Source organism: Octopus sinensis, linkage group LG18 (genome assembly GCF_006345805.1).
Source record: "Octopus sinensis linkage group LG18, ASM634580v1, whole genome shotgun sequence".
Taxonomy (NCBI): domain Eukaryota; kingdom Metazoa; phylum Mollusca; class Cephalopoda; order Octopoda; family Octopodidae; genus Octopus; species Octopus sinensis.
The window spans coordinates 36,619,606-36,625,135 of record NC_043014.1 but is presented as its reverse complement, the minus strand read 5'-3'; the positions used below and the strand labels follow the sequence as shown (position 1 = coordinate 36,625,135).

The window sequence follows — 5,530 nt, the reverse complement described above, 5'->3', positions numbered from 1 at the left end:
AGAATCTGACGTGATTGGTGGGAGAAAACTATTTCGTTAGTCAACTGATTAGTTAATTAATTTGGTGTAGAGAGGCATATATTTGTGGTGAAATGGTTCTACTAGCCATTTGCAACGATCGTAACCTTCAATAAGAAGTATTACAAGAGAAGTAACAATATAGAAAGCAAGTTGAATATTCTTTTCTTTTCTATTCTAGGCAGAAGGCCCGAAATTTTGGGTGAAGGGGTCAGTCGATTAGATCGACCTTAGCTTGCTACTGGTACTTAATTTATTGCCCGCGAAAGGATGAAAGGCAAAATCGACTTCGGCGGAAGTTGAACTCAGAACGTAAAGACAGATGAAATACCTATTTCTTTACTATCCACAAGGGGCTAAACACAGAGGGGACAAACAAGGACAGACAAACGGATTAAGTCGATTATATCGACCCCGGTGCGTAACTGGTACTTATTTAACCGACCCCGAAAGGTTGAAAGGCAAAGTCGACCTCGGCGGAATTCGAACTCAAAACCTAACAGCAAACGAAATATACCGCTAAGCTTTTCGCCCGACGTGCTAACGATTCTTATTTCGTTATTGCCCACTAGGGGCTAAACATAGAGGGGACCAACAAGGACAGACAAAGGGATTAAGTCGATTAGATCGATCCCAGTGCGTAACTGGTACTTAATTTATTGACCCCGAAAGGATGAAATACCGCTAAGCATTTCGCCCGGCGTGCTAACGTTTCTGCCAGCTCGCCGCCTTAAAGCAAGTTGATAATTAGAAAATTACTATTTTTAAATCTCACAACGTGAGATATTCAGCAACAGTACTTTGTAGTAAAGATTGTTTGCCAACATAACATGGTAGTCCTAGTTTAGGACTAATGTTACTGTAATTTAGCCCCAGGAGACATCGTCTCCTGCTGACTATATGGCACGATCTGTGTTCTTATATTTTCGAACAAGGGAATCTAGCATCCCCACTCAGCTCAAAACAATATCTGTGTATCGCGATTGCTGGGCTATTTCTCTTCATCGGCACAGAAGAATTGTTCGGCAAATACAATTTATGCAGGGAGGGCAAACATAGTATTAAGTGTTAACCTCAAACGTAAACAGACTGTATATGAAAAGAAAGGTGGTAGAGGACTGCTTAGTAAAGACCATTGTATAAAGAGTGAAAGGAGAATGCTTGCCGAGTATTTGATAAATAGTGACGAAGATCTGTTGCAATATACCGGGACCCATATTATTATTGATAATTTTAAATGCTACAGATAGAACGATCGTGGTAATGATAATCACTGTGGTTATGGAGGTGACATACTTCAAGCGCGTTATTTATATATGTGTATGTATATACATGTGCGCATGTATATACAAATAAAGAGAGGAAGAGAGGGACGGTATCTCAATAACAACTCTTGTGGGAAACCCACCAACGACTCATGAAATCATGTTGCAACACAAGGAAAGAATTAACGGCGAGAATGAAGCTATAGCCGATCATGGTCAAGGTTTCAGGCCCGGTACGTCCGAAAGTGCCCGCATCAGGGGCAGTGATCTGGTCTCGGACGGTCGTTATGTCGCAACAGATCAAATACTCGGTGTGCGCATAAACAGACATAAGTGGACAAAGGAAGAGTACGATACACTTATGAATGTCATGAAAGAGCAAAGCTGGAAAGAAGTCGTGGAGTAGGCCGAGGTACCTTGTAATTTTGGATGGAAAAAGATATGTGCCCTATGTCAGAAAACAAACTAATGAACCTAGTGAGAGTGATTAGGAGGAAGGATTACTTAACTGGAGAAGAAATATCTCGGATTAGTGAGAGTCTGAGAGACCTTGCCGATGGGCTACAAAGGATGGTCGGAGATGAAAACAGAGAAGTAAGAGTTGAAAGCAAGGAGAAGAGTAGACAGGACGAACAGGGGAAGGGTGATGGGGCTGTTAGGAATGAAGAACAGGAACGCTATACATTAAATCCTGATACTGTGGTGGGTGGACATGAAGGGGAAAAGAACCAATTAGATAATGAGTTGCTTGAAATTCAAAGACAATTCACCGACTTGATGAATGCTCCAGGAGAAAAATTCTTTATGAATATGAGAAGGGTAGATAGAAATATGATAAATAACGTAACACGAAAGATAAATACTGTCAGAATATTCATCCAGACAGAGGACATAACACAAACAAGGAATCTTCTCCGAGCTATTGGGCTACTTGTTGAGGAGAAGTTGCAACTTAAGAGAACAAAAAATGGTGGAAACGACACATTGGAAGGGAGATAATGCGGGCAAGGCAAGATCTAGGAAAAACTGAGCAATAGTTAAGAGGAAACTGGGAAAATAGGACAAAAACCGACTGAGAAAGATTAGAGAAGAAATATAAAATACAAAAGAACTGGTTTGATGCAGTAACAGAGCAATTAAAACAAAGGATCATGGCAAAAAGCCAGAAGCTCAGAAGATTTGTGAACAGAAATAAGCAGTTCGAGAACAGATTATTCAAAAATAACCCGAAGCAATTCTTCAGAACGTTAGAAGGACACTATGGGGGAAAAAGTTGCTCCTGATGGAAATCAAGCCAAGGAGTACTGGAGCAGATGATGGGGAAACAAATTGGGTGCATAAAAGGGATGCAATGTGGATAGGGGCTATCAAGATAGAATTACAATGGGGAAAGCAACAAAGGAATAAGCACAGGTGATGTGAAAGAACAAGTGGGTAAAGTACCTAACTGGAAAGCCCCAGGACCAGATAGGATTCATGGCTTCTGGCTGAAGAGAGGCCACGCGGTGCATGAAAGTCTAACAGCCCATGTGAATGAGTGTGTCCAGAAAGGTACGATCTCCGCGTGGATGGTGACTGGGGGAACAGAACTTGTAATGAAAGATAGAAGAAAGCATGCCTAAACATAATCTGGAAAATACTAACTAAAATATGTGCGGCAAAGACATACAATTTCCTGGCACTGGAAGAAATACTACCAATCCAAGGGAACAAAAAAGATGTAGGAAGAGTTCTCAGGGTGCCAAGGATCATCGGGTCATCTATAAAACAGTTTTGAGGCCTTGTAAAACATCATACAAACATGTCTATGGCTTGGATTGACTTTAAGAGTGCGTATATGATGCCTTATTCTTGGATCGTTGAATGCCTGCAGATGTTTGGTGTTGTTGACAACATCACAAACTTTCTGATGCATAGCATGAAAGAGTAGAAAACTAAATTGTACTCAAGTAATATATTCCTTAGAGAAGTTAATATTAAAAGGGGAATCTTCCAAGGTGACTCGTTTTCTTCGTTACTTTTTGTAATTGCACTAATACCTATAACAATGACACTTAGGGAAGTTAAGGTGGATTAACGATCTTTTGAACCATCGTTTGAAATTGTTTGGGAAATCTGAAAAACAGATAGATTCCTTAACCAAAAAAGTGCAGAAGTGTGGTAGGGACATCGATATGGAATGTGGGATTACCAAACGCTGAGTATTTAATATGAAAAGAGAGACGAAAGTAGCCTTCAGAGGATTGCGGCTACCATCAGGAGAGACCATGGGTGAACGGTAGTGGGTATAGATATTTAAAGATGTTGGAGCTGGATAATATTCTACACGGAGAATGAAACTTTGGATTAGCGAAGCATATAAAAAAGAGTGAATATTGTGTTGAAATCCAACATAAATGCCAAAAATTTGATTACTGCAATGAATATCTGGGCAGTTGCGGAGGTCAGATATAGTGCGCCCTTCTCAAATGGACTAAAGATGAAATATCAACACTGGATAGAAGTACGAGAAAGTTGATGACGCTGCATGGGGCGCTACAAATTAAAGCAAATGTAAACAGACTGTATATGAAAAGAAAAAAAGAATGGTAGCAGAGGACTAATTAGTATAGACCATTCTATAAGGAGTGAAAGGAGAACGCTTGCCGAGTATTTGATAAATAGTGATGAAGATCTGCTGAAATATGCCGCGAAAAATATGGGTGTAAATGCAGATGAAGTGATGGGCAAGAAAGTGTTTAACCAAAGAGCCGAGGAGAAGAGAAAAGAAGACCTTCTTGAAATGAGAATACATGGATGGTTTGAAACGAATGCACAGGACATTAAGGATAATACAGCATCGAGGGCATGTTTTGGGCAAGGTGATTTGAAGTGTAACCACAGAAAGCCTGATCAGTGCTGCATAAGACCAGGCTCTCGGTAGCGATTCAGTGAAATATAACATCTATAAAACTTCTGACACCCAGAAATGCAGACATACGAGATGAAGACCTCTAACGGTAAAAACCGAGATATGTTGTTCGTTGAGTTTGAGGAAAATATTTGCAACAACTTTTCTATTAGTATTTTCAAAGGGCCTGCTGTGCTACACGCTCTTTCACAAACTTAAAATCATCTGGCTATCTTCATAACTAATACATAACATACACACGACGAAATGACGGTAGAATCTGCTTTTTCGCCTTTTCACACTCACCGTCTTTTCCACCTTCTGCGCAAGCGCAACACCACACATACACACACACACACACTATATATATATATAATATATATATATATATATTATATATATAAAGTTAATCCAAGCAAGAAAACAAAAAGACAACAACGCGAGGATGTGGAACAAATAAAGTATTATTGGACGCTCAGGAAAGAAGGGAAGAAGGAGGGTATGACGTTTCGAGCGGACCTCTTCGTCGGAAACATAGGAGGAAGAAAGATCCCGAGGTGGGAGGACAGAGGGAAAAAAATGCAAGTAGTCTTCACGAGGTCACATACTGAAAAAAAGCTCACTGTGCCGATTCCCTTAATGTGCTTGCACACCCAACCCAATGCAGAGTAGTTCAGCAGATAAAATTCGTCCACCATATATCTACAATGAGTGGCAGCAGTTTGAACTCAATGTATGCAGGATGGGACAGACAACAGCTAAAGATGTGGCTGATAGTCGAATGACAGCAATCACAGCACTCAAATGTTGCCTATAGATTTGCCAGGTGCAGCTTCATCGATGTTAGGTAACCCCAAGAAATTTATGCAACAAAATCTTCTAGGTTGCCAAATACAATTGTTGCGGGAACTGGGAATGCAGTACAAAGGATTTAGTGAAGAAGAGCAGCAACCTATTAAGACAATCTTAGGAAGAATGTCATGGAATTCGAAGAGAAAGGGGCCAGATAAATACAGCTTTCGTTTATATAAGTTTAGCCTCTGCTACCGGGGCTCTTTGCAGTAGCCTGCTGAAGTCAATAAGGAAAAATTTTAAGATATTTCAACAAATAAGGAAAATGTGCCCCTTACACCATACTATCTTTTCATTCTGTCTGTCTCTTTCTCTCTCCCTCTCGTTCACTCTTTGATGTCCTCTTGGTGTTTGTTATATTCTTTCATTCCATCACAACCTTGCCGATTTTCTCACGTTCACGTCTTTATTTTTCCCTCTCTTCCCTCTTACGTATTCTTGGTCGCCGTCTCTTTCCTAATCAATTTACTTTGCCCCTCACTCATTCTCTCAGTATGCTGAAATT

General features: G+C 40.2%; 1 long non-coding RNA gene across 1 annotated transcript in view; it reads left to right on the top strand.

Moving 5' to 3' along the window:
* Positions 1 to 5,302, top strand: part of LOC118766877 — a 12,376-nt gene extending 7,074 nt beyond the window's left edge. Inside the window, exon 2 of the long non-coding RNA XR_005002788.1 lies at positions 5,057 to 5,302. This is a non-coding gene — a long non-coding RNA (uncharacterized LOC118766877). The remainder of the gene's footprint in view (positions 1 to 5,056) is intronic.
* Positions 5,303 to 5,530: the final 228 nt, after the last annotated feature.